Source organism: Cucumis melo, chromosome 12, assembly GCF_025177605.1.
Source record: "Cucumis melo cultivar AY chromosome 12, USDA_Cmelo_AY_1.0, whole genome shotgun sequence".
Taxonomy (NCBI): Eukaryota; Viridiplantae; Streptophyta; class Magnoliopsida; order Cucurbitales; family Cucurbitaceae; genus Cucumis; species Cucumis melo.
In genome coordinates this window covers 15628761-15640802 of record NC_066868.1, presented here as the reverse complement: position 1 = coordinate 15640802, position 12042 = coordinate 15628761, and the positions used below count along the sequence as shown (strand labels likewise).

The 12042-nt window shown below is 32.6% G+C and overlaps 1 long non-coding RNA gene across 1 annotated transcript; it reads left to right on the top strand.

Annotated features, from left to right (window-relative positions):
- The first annotated feature begins 4897 nt into the window (after positions 1-4897).
- LOC103502207 (uncharacterized) lies at positions 4898-11522 on the top strand. Its single transcript, XR_540488.2, has 2 exons — positions 4898-5189; positions 11296-11522. It is a non-coding gene; the product is annotated as an uncharacterized LOC103502207 (long non-coding RNA).
- The last annotated feature ends 520 nt before the right edge of the window (positions 11523-12042 follow it).

The window sequence follows — 12042 nt, the reverse complement described above, 5'->3', positions numbered from 1 at the left end:
AAATATATTTCTTATTAATTTATTTTTACATTTGTTTTTATTAAAAAGTTGGCCACCAATAGTTGCTAAAAAATTGTCGTTGGAAACGGTGGTCGGTGGTGGTCACTGAAAAATGGGATAATGAGCTAAGTGCCGATTTCTCTCTTTATCCGTGAAAGGCTAGGCTTTTTGCCTTGGCCCCTATCATAACAAGAAGGCTCCGTAGTGAACCTACGATGACCCGCTTTCAAATACTCACACAAGAAAGAATGCCCAGGAGCTCATTCAAACTCCCATCGTTGAGCTTCTTTCCGAGACGATACTTGATCTCTCACTTCTTTTCTACGTTTACTTACTCGCCAAAAGAGAGAGATGAGTCAGGGGTTGGGATCGGTATCGGGTCTTGAGCTGCTGCGCCCCGAGCTTTGTTCTTCGTATGCGTCTCTGTCTTTCTCGCAAATCAAGTGGAAACTAAATAATCCTTGGATTGTCACCATTGTCTTTCGACCAAAGTCATTTCTGGTTTACACGACTTCAGGCAGATAAAGCAGCTATCAAAGCTATGCCTGTCAATCAAGTAGGTGATTTTGGATTAGCTCCTGGGATTTCGGGTCGTTTTACTCTCTTTCAAACAGTAGACTTTTCCACCATTTTTGCTCGTGCTAGTGCCCCCAGAAATTCTTGGATTTCTTGCAATATGAGATTGAATGCCATAACTCTGATTTGTATTTTACTTCTTATTGGTGCTGTTGGTAAATCCGCACAGATAGGATCGCATACTTGGTCACACGTAAGAGGCCAAAGGGGAAGAAGAGGATCGAAAAAAAGGATGGCTGCGGCTGCTCTTCTTCTTTCAGTAGCCTGATTCCATTCTTCTTATCATGCTTTAGGGAGATCGAAGAAGGCCGTCGGCCTAACCTTTTTCTCTATTTCATGGATTATGATAAGAAATGGGGGACGAGAGAGGGGAAGGTATGAGACAACTACCCAACGAAATAGGGTCAAAGGGGTATAAGCAAGTAAGGGGCGCTCTAGCTTACCTACCTCTTTTTTCTCAGTCTTCCAGGATCAGTTTCAGCATTCTTGAAGAAGATATAGTAGCTTTCAGCAGTTCTTGCGCTTCTTCGATCGATCGATCGAATCTCGCTGCTATGATCAATAAGGCAACTGCAATATCAATATAAAGGCTTTTGACTCTCAATCCTGGGATTGTCATCCGAATTCTATGTTCATACCCTTGATTGAAAATATTCCTCTTGGTTCTTACAAGTAATGTGTCCGCATAAGTAAGAAAAAGTAACTCGTCCAAAGATTCATGTAGGAGTTGAACCAAAAAGCAAAAGGGTAGCTTTACAGAGTTTTAGAGTATGAATGAGGCCGGTGTAGCAGCTTTGTTTTCACCGCGGAGTGGGAAAGAGACTTCTACCCATTCTTTTCGTACTCTTTATCTTGGGAGAGCTGATTTATGGTGATTAGAGGTTGGCAACAATGGTTCTTGAAGTTGGTCAATGATGGCCACTGAAACACATTCGTCGACAACGAGAAACAATTATCAGGAATATGCATGGTCACTCGAAGTTCTAATAAATATCTAACTTATTAATTTATTTAAAATAAATATCTAATTTATTGGAAGTTGTTCGATGCCAGTTGCTGATATGCGTTCATTAAAAATTAATCTGTTGTGATGTTGGAAAAACATTGATTTGAGGTTGGCGGTAATGGTTACATGAAGTTGCTCGACAACTATCATAAAAAAAGTTGTTGAAAATTGATCGATGATGATTCTGAAAAGTGGTCATCAGAGGTTGGTTGGTAGCAGTTGCGAGAAAATGATCTTCAACAGTCACTGAGAAACAGTCGACGGAGACGTGTAAAAGGTTGACTAGTGACATTGTCAAAAAATTATTATCGGGAGTTTGTCAACTACAACCATTGAAAAATGATCGTCCGAAGTTTGCCAATGATAAGTGTCGGAAAGCAGCAGTTATATAAAAAAAAAAAGGTAATCGAAGTTGGCTGACAAGAGTTGTCTTAAATTTTTAATAAATATCTAACTTTTAATAATTTTTAAAATGTAGGAGGTGATTCTCTTATAATCACCCAATTAAAGAAGAATCACTTGATTAGTGATACTTTAAAAATCAATTTAAAGTGATTATTTATTTTTTTAAAATCAATTTAAAGTGTATTTATTTTTTAAAAATCAATTTTATTTCATGGTTAAACATGATTATTTTAGATAAGTGATTTTCACAATAGCAAAAGTGATTTTAACCATGTTAAAATCACTCCTAAACACATCCTAATACTACTATCACTAGGGTGTAAGAATAACCTGAACAACCCGATAACCCGGACTATTCAACCCATATTATATGGGTTAGGTTGAGTTAGTTTAAAATGTGGGTTGGGTTGGGTCTTGGATTGGGGGTTGAAAAATTCGGGTCAACCTAACCCAACCGAAATTAATAATTTATATATATATATATATATATATATATATATATATATATATATTTATTTATTTATTTATATTTATATTATAGATATTTTATTATTTATTTAATATTTATGGATAATGTTTAGAATGTTGAACTTTTATGATATTTGAAACTTTGAATTTATAGATGTTTGAAATTTTGGATATGAGTGTTTATCGACATCGTATAACAATTTTAAACCGTACAAAGATCAAGAATGAAAAAAATAATAATACAACCCGATGACCCAACCCAACCCAACCCATATTTTAAGGGTTGGGTTGGAAATATAATATGGGTTATTCGGGTTGTCAACCCAACCAACCCAAAAATATGGGTTGGGTTGAAAATGTCCCTCAACCCAACCCGTTTACATAGTCTATCACATATGATAGACATTTATAAACCATACTGTTCCCAAGAGGTTTGCGAAGAAACGTCTTTTGTGGAGTTAAACTTGTTTTTATATTGTGTTTGTGTTGATTTGAAACAATGTGGTTTGATCTTTAATACTTGATCCTCTAATTTTTTTTTTGTTGAATGTGCACGTCTGACACTACTGTATTCAATAATACATACACAATTTTTTCTCATGTTTGTAATTTTTTCTTACTCGATTTATATACCACTGCATACACATATTATGTAACAAAACATTATTTTTTTTAGTACTACATATATACATTTATATAATATTATATATATATATCATATACTATGCAATATTTCGGTCATGTTCTTAAAATTATTTTTGTTTCATTATGGCATATTCCTATCATCTTGTACCAAAATATTTACACGTAAACGTTCCGTTTTGTGAACAATATATACTATTATATACCACCATATTTAAAACAATTTTGTGTTGTGACCTATATATACACCTAATATTTAAAATAATACGTAACACATATAGTTTTATTATTTCTTGTCAGGTATGACCAAAATTGCTGAATATTATGATGGTCATCTCCTTCAACTAATTGTTTCATGTTATTAATTTTCTTTCTTAATTTATGTAATGTAGTATACAATATATAATGAACTTATTTTTAAAATTTTTAAACTTTGGACCAATTATTCCTTTTCAGAATCATTTGTCCACCCTGCATATGTACAATATAAAAAATATCATATAGTTTACAGTATATATCATATATCATATATCATTAAGCATTAAGCATCAAGCATCAAGCATCACACACATAATATATAATTAAGTAGCAGACACATAATATTTCATATATGTTACAATATATATTAAATATCATTAAACATTAAACATTAAGCACTACACAGAGAATATATCTTTAAGCAGCATACACATAATATGTCATATATTATACAGTATATATAGAATATCATTAGCAATACCTTTTCCTAATTATATTAATATAAAATTTGTTACAAAATTAAAATAAAATATAAAATATGCACACATACATTGTTATCTAATATCATGTTAAATATACAAGGTATATAATGATCTATTTAAATAAAAAACAGTTTCAGTTATGGTATGATTTTACAAATTAACTTTTATTATAAGAAAATCAATGCAAATTTGATGAAATATAATAAGTATATATTATAAATTATTAAACTACATAGAATATATGAAAAACAATGCAAAATGACTAGAGAGAAAGGTTGGAAAGTGAGAGAGAGATCGGGAGGGATTTTTGAATAAAATCATACAAAAAAAACTAAGTGGTAATTTTGATTATAATATTACCATAATAAAATTAATCACATACCATATTTACATAAGATATCTAATAAATGCAAATCTTAATCTTAATCCGCTTTCCTTATTTCATTTTTCGATTTTTTTAATATATTATCAATAATAAAGATGGGTAAATTGGTCATTTGGACCCTATTATTTGTGTAAAACATAATCTTATTTAGGACATTTTTAGAAAATTTGAGAAGTTTGAGTCCATCTTGTAATATGGTATACCATTTTAGGTCTTAGTAGTTAAAACCTCTTTTTTCTTTAACATAATTGAACTTTAGTCCAAATAATAATATTTAGATAAACAAAAAAATTAATTTGATTGAATGGTCATATTGAAAAATACTTGGGTTCATAAGAATTTGTCAAATTTATGTTTTGAATTTAAAATTGGGACACATGTCAACTTTAAATTAATCCCAAATTTAAATATTTTGAGTTTCGTCATTAGTTTGAGAAAATGACGTAATCATTTGTGATTGGTCCAAATTTTTTTATTAAAAATGTCTATTCTCTAAATTTGTGTACGCATAAAGATGGATGAATAAAAAAAAGTTGAAGTCTAACATATAAACAATTTTTGTAGAGATAATATAAACAATTTTTGTAGAGATAATATTAGTTATTCATTAAATCTTTCATTTTAGAGAGAATAAAAATGTAGAGGGGCCAACGAGTCCAAGGTAACAAGAATCACTAAATTGGAGGCTGAAAAGAGCGAAAAGGGTAAAACAAGCAAAATGGCATTTTTGTAGATTTTTCTGAAATCTGGCACCGCCTCTAGTTCGGCGACAATGAAGCAAGGGGCAGAAAGGCAGTAGCTAACCTAAGCAAGCAGTGTCCCCTCGCCCATCTAAGTGCTGTGGCACCCGTATCAGCAAGCCCAACGTTGCAGTGCTGCAAACTTTTAAGCCCGTCAGAGGCGCGTACACGCGTTTTCCCCGTTCCAATCGACGACTTAAGTGGCTTTTTTAAGCCATTTTCTTCTGGTAATTTGATAAATCTCTCTTTTGTTTGCATTTCTTCTTCTTAAAGGCTACTTTTTCAACAAGGTAATGTAGTTCTAGCATGTATTTAATTGCCTTTTCAGTTCAATCTCTAGTTTAATTTCCTCTCATGCTTTTCTAATGAATTCTTATTTTGATTGCCTTGATCATCATCCATGATTCCATGAATTTACTTTAATTTTAATTGGTGCTAAGAATAAATTTTGATGAAAGATTGACTAAAAGTTGTTGATTTGATCTCAAGCATATCTTTCTTTTGATATATATATATTTTTAATTTAATTTCAATTAGAAATTCAACTAATTAACCATTCTTAGAGATAAAAGGCATTCCTTGCTCTTGTATGTCACAACATTGAAGCACAAAACTTATTGCAAATTCTATGGATTTCATGAGAACCTCTAAGATGAAAATGATTTCTTTTGAATTTTGTATGAATTAGACTTGTTTCTTGTTCATTATCAAAGGATAATTAATTTCTTGAACTCATTAGTTGTGGTTTGAATTAAACTGAAATGCATCTCTTTATTCTGCGATGGAAAAATGGCTAGAATGAACCATTCCACTTTTAAATCTTGGTGAGAGATTTCTTATTTTTCTTGTGCTAGACTTTACTTGCTCAAAAATTTGCATGATCTGAAATTCTTGAATTTTAATTTCAAGGTTTGTCGTTCCTTAACAATTGAAGTTAGAGATCTTTAACCCAATTAATTGCATACCTTTTTCTTGAAACATCTCTTGAATCGTTGGCATATTTATTTCCTATCATTTTAACAATATCTCCAATTTTCAAGCACGTTAGAGTGTTTGAGTCTAAGATCTAAAGATCTTGCTCGTTCGACAATGTTGTTAGGTCCAAAGCCTCAAGGGTTACTTAACATTTGGTATTAGAGCTTTGGCTCTAGATTTTGATATATGTTCCCATTGTCGTTTTGCTGTCTTTTTTCTCATCGCATTCTATCCATTACATAAAAAATAAAAAAATCTGTTGGTCTTTGTCTCCATTTTATATTTTTTTTTCTTCTTCAAAGATTTAGATCTAGGTCTTGTTTACAAGTTTATCTTCTTCAAGATCTTTTAATTCGGTTTCCATCAACATCAAATGTTCTCTTTTTTAAAATCGACCAGAAAAACATTTGTGTATATCACGAAAACATTTTGTGTTGAATTTTGTTCTCCATGGATTCAAGCATAAGAAAATGACTACATTCAACATTCAAAAGAGATCTTTTAAAGTGATGACAAATCTTCTTGAAGAAGGAGAGACTGTTATGAACAAGGAAATCTTATTTATATCGTATTAACTTAAAGATGATATGGACCATGATCATAAAGTTATCATGAATAAACTTGTGTTTTCATTCAATAAAGATGATTGAAGATGTCAAAGATGGATGCTACACATTAATGGAATTGACGATCTTTAAAACCATGGATTGGACAAAGTTAGAAACTCCTATCAATCAAGGATCTTTGAATCACTACACAAGCAAAATCGATGTTGGAATGCAAAGAGACTGAAAGACCGTGTGAAGTCAATAGACATGTCCTCCTCTAACGATACCTACTGACCCTACTTAAACCTTAACTTGATAAACATATAGTTTTTATATAAAAGACACATAACATACAAACACAACACAATAGAAACTTGATGCTATTTAAAATAATCATACAATGGAGCCCAAACTAAAAATCATCAAGATCTACAAAACTTGCTAAAGACATTTACAAAGAAAGTATAACAATTTACAAAATTACACTAATTACCCACACTCTACTTAGTGTTTACAAAATCCAAACTTATTATATTTGGCTATATAGACATAGTGTACAGCTCCACTCATTGTGTATCACCGAGAGATCGATCTCTACCTGGAAGGTGAAAAAATATTTTGAAAGGGTGAGCTATAAAGTCCAGTGAGTGATTGGTTTATAAAACTAGTATTCTTATAAATTAGCACGTGATAAAATTTTCAAACATATAGATAAAACTATAAAACAAGGAAAATTTATGATTTTAATGTAAATAGTTTTTTCAAATACTTGGCAAGTACGTTTAGGAATCTCTAGCAAGACATTTCATGTTTATAAATCTGTATAACTAACATGACATCACTACGTTGTGTAGTGCTCGTTCAATACAACTAATGTTTACTAGCTCTAGGATGTAGTGAGACCCGTCAAGCATTCCAATCGTCTTTGTCATAGTGAGGCCCGTCCAACACTCACTACAACATCATTATCATGGAGTACACTAAATGTCAACAACGGAATATAACCTGTGTGCACACGATATCTTCTATCCTCAGGCTCAATATCTCTTTCATGTAGTTAATGGAAACTTAGAAATCACATGTAAACATTTCAAAAATGCCAGCTTATACCTTTCTTGCTTAAAATATACACATATTCAACTTGTTTGTGAAAAACTGTAAATCTTAACTCAATACTTGGTAAATACAAATCAGTATTGTCTCAAATACTTTTCAGAAATTAAACAGTCATATGTTAATATAAATCTCGTCACGAAATATATATTTAAAATTCATGTTTGAAAACTATTTGTAGAAATCGTGTTCGTTTGTAAACTTATAATCAAACTTATAAAACATTTAGACATAAATAACAGATTTAGAATTTTTTTTTCTTTTCGAAAGTCGTTTTGTCACTTATCGTCTTGGTTAGATCCTTGGTTTGAGACTTAGTCTATTTCTTCTTGACTTGCCAAACAAACCATAACCAATATAAGAACCCTAGGTTTTGTAATCCTTCTATGACGTATGTCGCCACTTTCTCGAGACGATATGGAGCGACCATCATCCTTAAAAGGGTTAGTTTTAAATCAAAATTGGAGTATCCAACAATCCTTTTTACGGTGCAATTTGACATCGAAATAAAGTAAAATTTTTTAAATGAATCATAAAAAAGATATGGTCTATGAAAAAAAGTTTAGTTCGGGAGTCATTTGTGTATGAGAAAGGTGTTAGCATCTTACAACACCCGTTTAAAAAACGGTGGCGAAATTTCAAATCTTGAATTGAAAATATTCTTTAATTTCTTCTACAAATAATGTCTTATTCTACCCCCTCATTACTCCAGTATTTGAAGTAATGATCTCATATAACAAGTGGAGAGCATTCCATAGATCAGACTATATTGAAGAAAATTTTCTCACCTCAAGAAAGTGAGAAATTAGTATAATTTCTCAAAATCCGTCATAGGAATAGCCTTCTAACAAAGAGATTTTTTTTAATATAGTAGTTAAAATAATTTTTTCTTGGGATCAAATCTTGGACTACCAAAGATGTGATCCATCACCTCAAGAATTCTAGAAAACCAGACTTCTAAATTTTTTAGATTATGTTGTAGGATTTTGTATAAGGAAAATGGTATAAGTTATTTGAAAAAAATTGATTAAAAAACCTTATGAAATCATTGTAAGCTCTCACTCCGCTCTCTTTTATTTTATTTAATTATTTAATATCTCCTGAATGACAAAAAACAAGTTGAAATATTATATATATATTTATATACTCCTAAAAGGTTGATTTATTTGAAAAGAATAAAGATTAAAGCAAAAGGAAAGCTATTTTTGGAGTGAGGGACATAATGGTCTTTTCTTAAGATCTTTTTCTTATTATTAAGGTTAAAAAAAACTAAAAGAGGGAGAAGAAGAATTCGGAAGTTTCACGAGCAAGCTCCTCCTCTCCTCTTCGAGCGATTCATCTATCTCTCTCCGTTCTCTTTCGATTGTCAACCATCACCCATCGTAGTTCACCCGTGTCTCCCTTGAACTACAAATCTGTTGCGAGTTGTGCACTCCATTTTGCTGTCCGTCAAGCTGACACCGCCAATCCTTATGTCTTGCCGCCGGAAGTTTTCGAGCATCACCTTTACCACGATCGTTTGTGGGTTTGATTGGCTTGCGGCACTGCAGCTGCGTTTTCCCAACTGCTCAACTATCCTTTCAGCTCACATGCACGGTGGATCTCGAAGTCCTACAACAAGTTGTAGCTGTTTAAAATCAGAATCCTCAATGTCGGGCCTCTTTCTTGTGTTGCTCGGTCATTGTAGTTTGTTTTGGTTATTTTAATGTATTTTAGTTGGGTTTGTGGAAGATGTTCGAATATCCATTAAGTTTCAACTCAATTTTCACAATACCCATTACATTTTAATGATAAAAGAGTTTGAGCCGCTGTCCAGCCTTTTGAAAGCTCAAAATTAGGCGTTTTGACACAACTTTGGTAAATTTCTAAGCTTTTGGAGCAGGTGTTAAGTACTCATTTAACTTCATTGATAATATTGAATAACCCATGGTGTTAGCTAGATTTCGAAGTTAAAAGGTGATGAGGGTGTTGTTCTTTAGAAATAAGGCTACTTTGATAAGTATTTTGTAAGATTTCATTGATAGTTGATTTTCATGGAATTCTTGTACATATGTTGAGTTTTGGCTTCAAATGGTGAAACCTATTAAGTGTTTGAAGCAAAATCAATTTACCCAAAATTTTGGATGCTAGACTCGAGTTTAGAAAGCCATTAGAGTATTGTCCATTGAAGTTGAAGTTATTTGTAAGCCTTTGGTAAGATTTTTGGAATTCTAGTAAGTTTTCTTGGATTTTTGTGAATACCCATTTAGTTTTAGCATGAATTCGATATTACCCATATTGTTTTGTATGAGAGATTGAAGATTGGAGGACTTAGAAATATTGATTAACACGTTTAAGATCGTTTAAGACAAGTTTGGGTAAGTTTGTAAGTTTTGACTCGTTAGATTGATATTAAGTTTGTTAATGGATTTAAACCTCTTAGGTATGGATATGGGATATAAGGGCATATGGTTTTAAAATACGACTTAACTTTCGGTTTTAAACCATAAATAGTTTGAGTTGTCATGAAGAAGTATTTTAGAGATAGTTGTGATATCTTGATAAGATAACTAAGGGTCATTGATCGTAGTTTCAAGCCAAATTGAAGTGGGGAAAGCGTATATCCCCGCGGGATCGAGTTATTGACTGTGAGTGACTTATTTTCAAGCATTCTTTATATTTATACATATCTAATGATATGGCTTGGGAACTACTACGACTTAAGCTTTTTACAACATGTTTTCATTTATGTTTAAACAATGTGTATACGCATCACGTTTTTAAGAATGTTTATGACTTGAATTTTATAAAAATGGGCTTCATGTTCTTGTTTCCATTATTACTTAAATGATGTGTTTATTCATCACAACCTTAAGAATGCGTATGACTTAAACTTTTTGTAAAATCGTGTTTCAAGTTTTGATTATACTTGGTTTTGAAATATGTTTAACCAATGTTTATGGTAAACAAGAAGGTAAATTCCTAAGGCTACGTGAATGTGTTTTCGTAGCACCACCTATGGTTGTCAGGGGGTTCTGGGGCTAAAAAAGGCTATGACCGGAGATCCGAGAACCTTAGCATAGGTGAGGATGTGGATGGAGGATTGTGATATGGCTTCGGGCCTAGCTTAACCCATGGTGGGTGGCTCTGTGTGCACATTGTTGTCACTGTGGTAGGTGCTAAGTATGTGTGAGCTCTGTTTAGCCGCGTGTTTCCTTGTGGATGTGGATCATGTGTGAGCTATTCCAGATCGTGTATTTAGTATGCTATCATGGTTGGATTAGATTGGATGGATGTTGTTACTGGGTAGGTGCTAAGTGTACGCGAGCTTCGTTTGGCCATGTGTTTTCTTGTGTATATGTATCATGTGTGAGCTATTCCAGGCTGTATATTTTATGCTATCATTGTTGGATTGAATTGGATGGAGGTTGCTATCGTGGCGGGTACTAAATATGCGTGAGCTAGTTTTGATCTCATGATTCTTCATCATATGCGAGCTATCTTTGACCGTATATTTAGACGCCTTGTCATGGTTGGATTGACTACAGGTTTTTTGGTTGATTAGTGGCTACGAGAAAATGATGTTTTAACTAATATTTCATTACTAATGCATATTTACACATTTTCTATTTAAACATGTTTTACGAGTTTTACTTCTATGAAACTTGCCACTCACTGAGTTTTCAAGTTATGTTTTCAATGTTTTCTCCCTCCTTAGGTAGCGACCAAGGGCCAAACATTGGTTGAACTCTCGTCATCAATTGTAGATCTCCATTATTTTTTGTATGTATATAATCATCTTTTGTATTGCATCTTGGAGAGATTAAATGTAGAAAGAGAGCGCTAAGGACTCGTGTTTAAGAAATCCTTCATTGGACTGTAATCTTTTGTATGTGATATTTAGTTTGAATCTTAACCCTACTTGAAACTCTGAAATTGTCTGGATGAGTGTGTGCTGAGATATGCTTGATGTGTTATGGATTCTAAGTTGCATACATTTATAGAAGTGCAAAATTTCTCTCCTTGACAGTTTTGGCTAACCCATATTTTAGGGGAGGTGCTGCTGAAATTTTTATAGAATTTTTAAAAAGCAATCAATCTTATGTTTGAAAAGGAATGTTTTAAAGAGTAGATTCACACCACGATCTAGGTTAGAGGGGAAGACTTAGAATGGGGTGCGACAATTTGGTATCAGAGCTAGGTTTTCTAAAACCTAGGGGTTATGAGCAAGAGTTTTGAGGATGTTAAGGGTTATGCATTAAAGAAATCACATCTTTTGTAATGCTTTAGTAAGTTGCATGAGTTATGTTTACTAATTAAGTGTGTTATATATATCATTGCATTATAGAAATCATGCCTTGAGGTAGACCTCGAAAGCACCATGTTGCAGAAGCTAGTAACGCTACTACAGGAGCAACTATGAGGAGTGAGAAGTCTGATGCCGAATCTAGTCGTCCCCATGTTA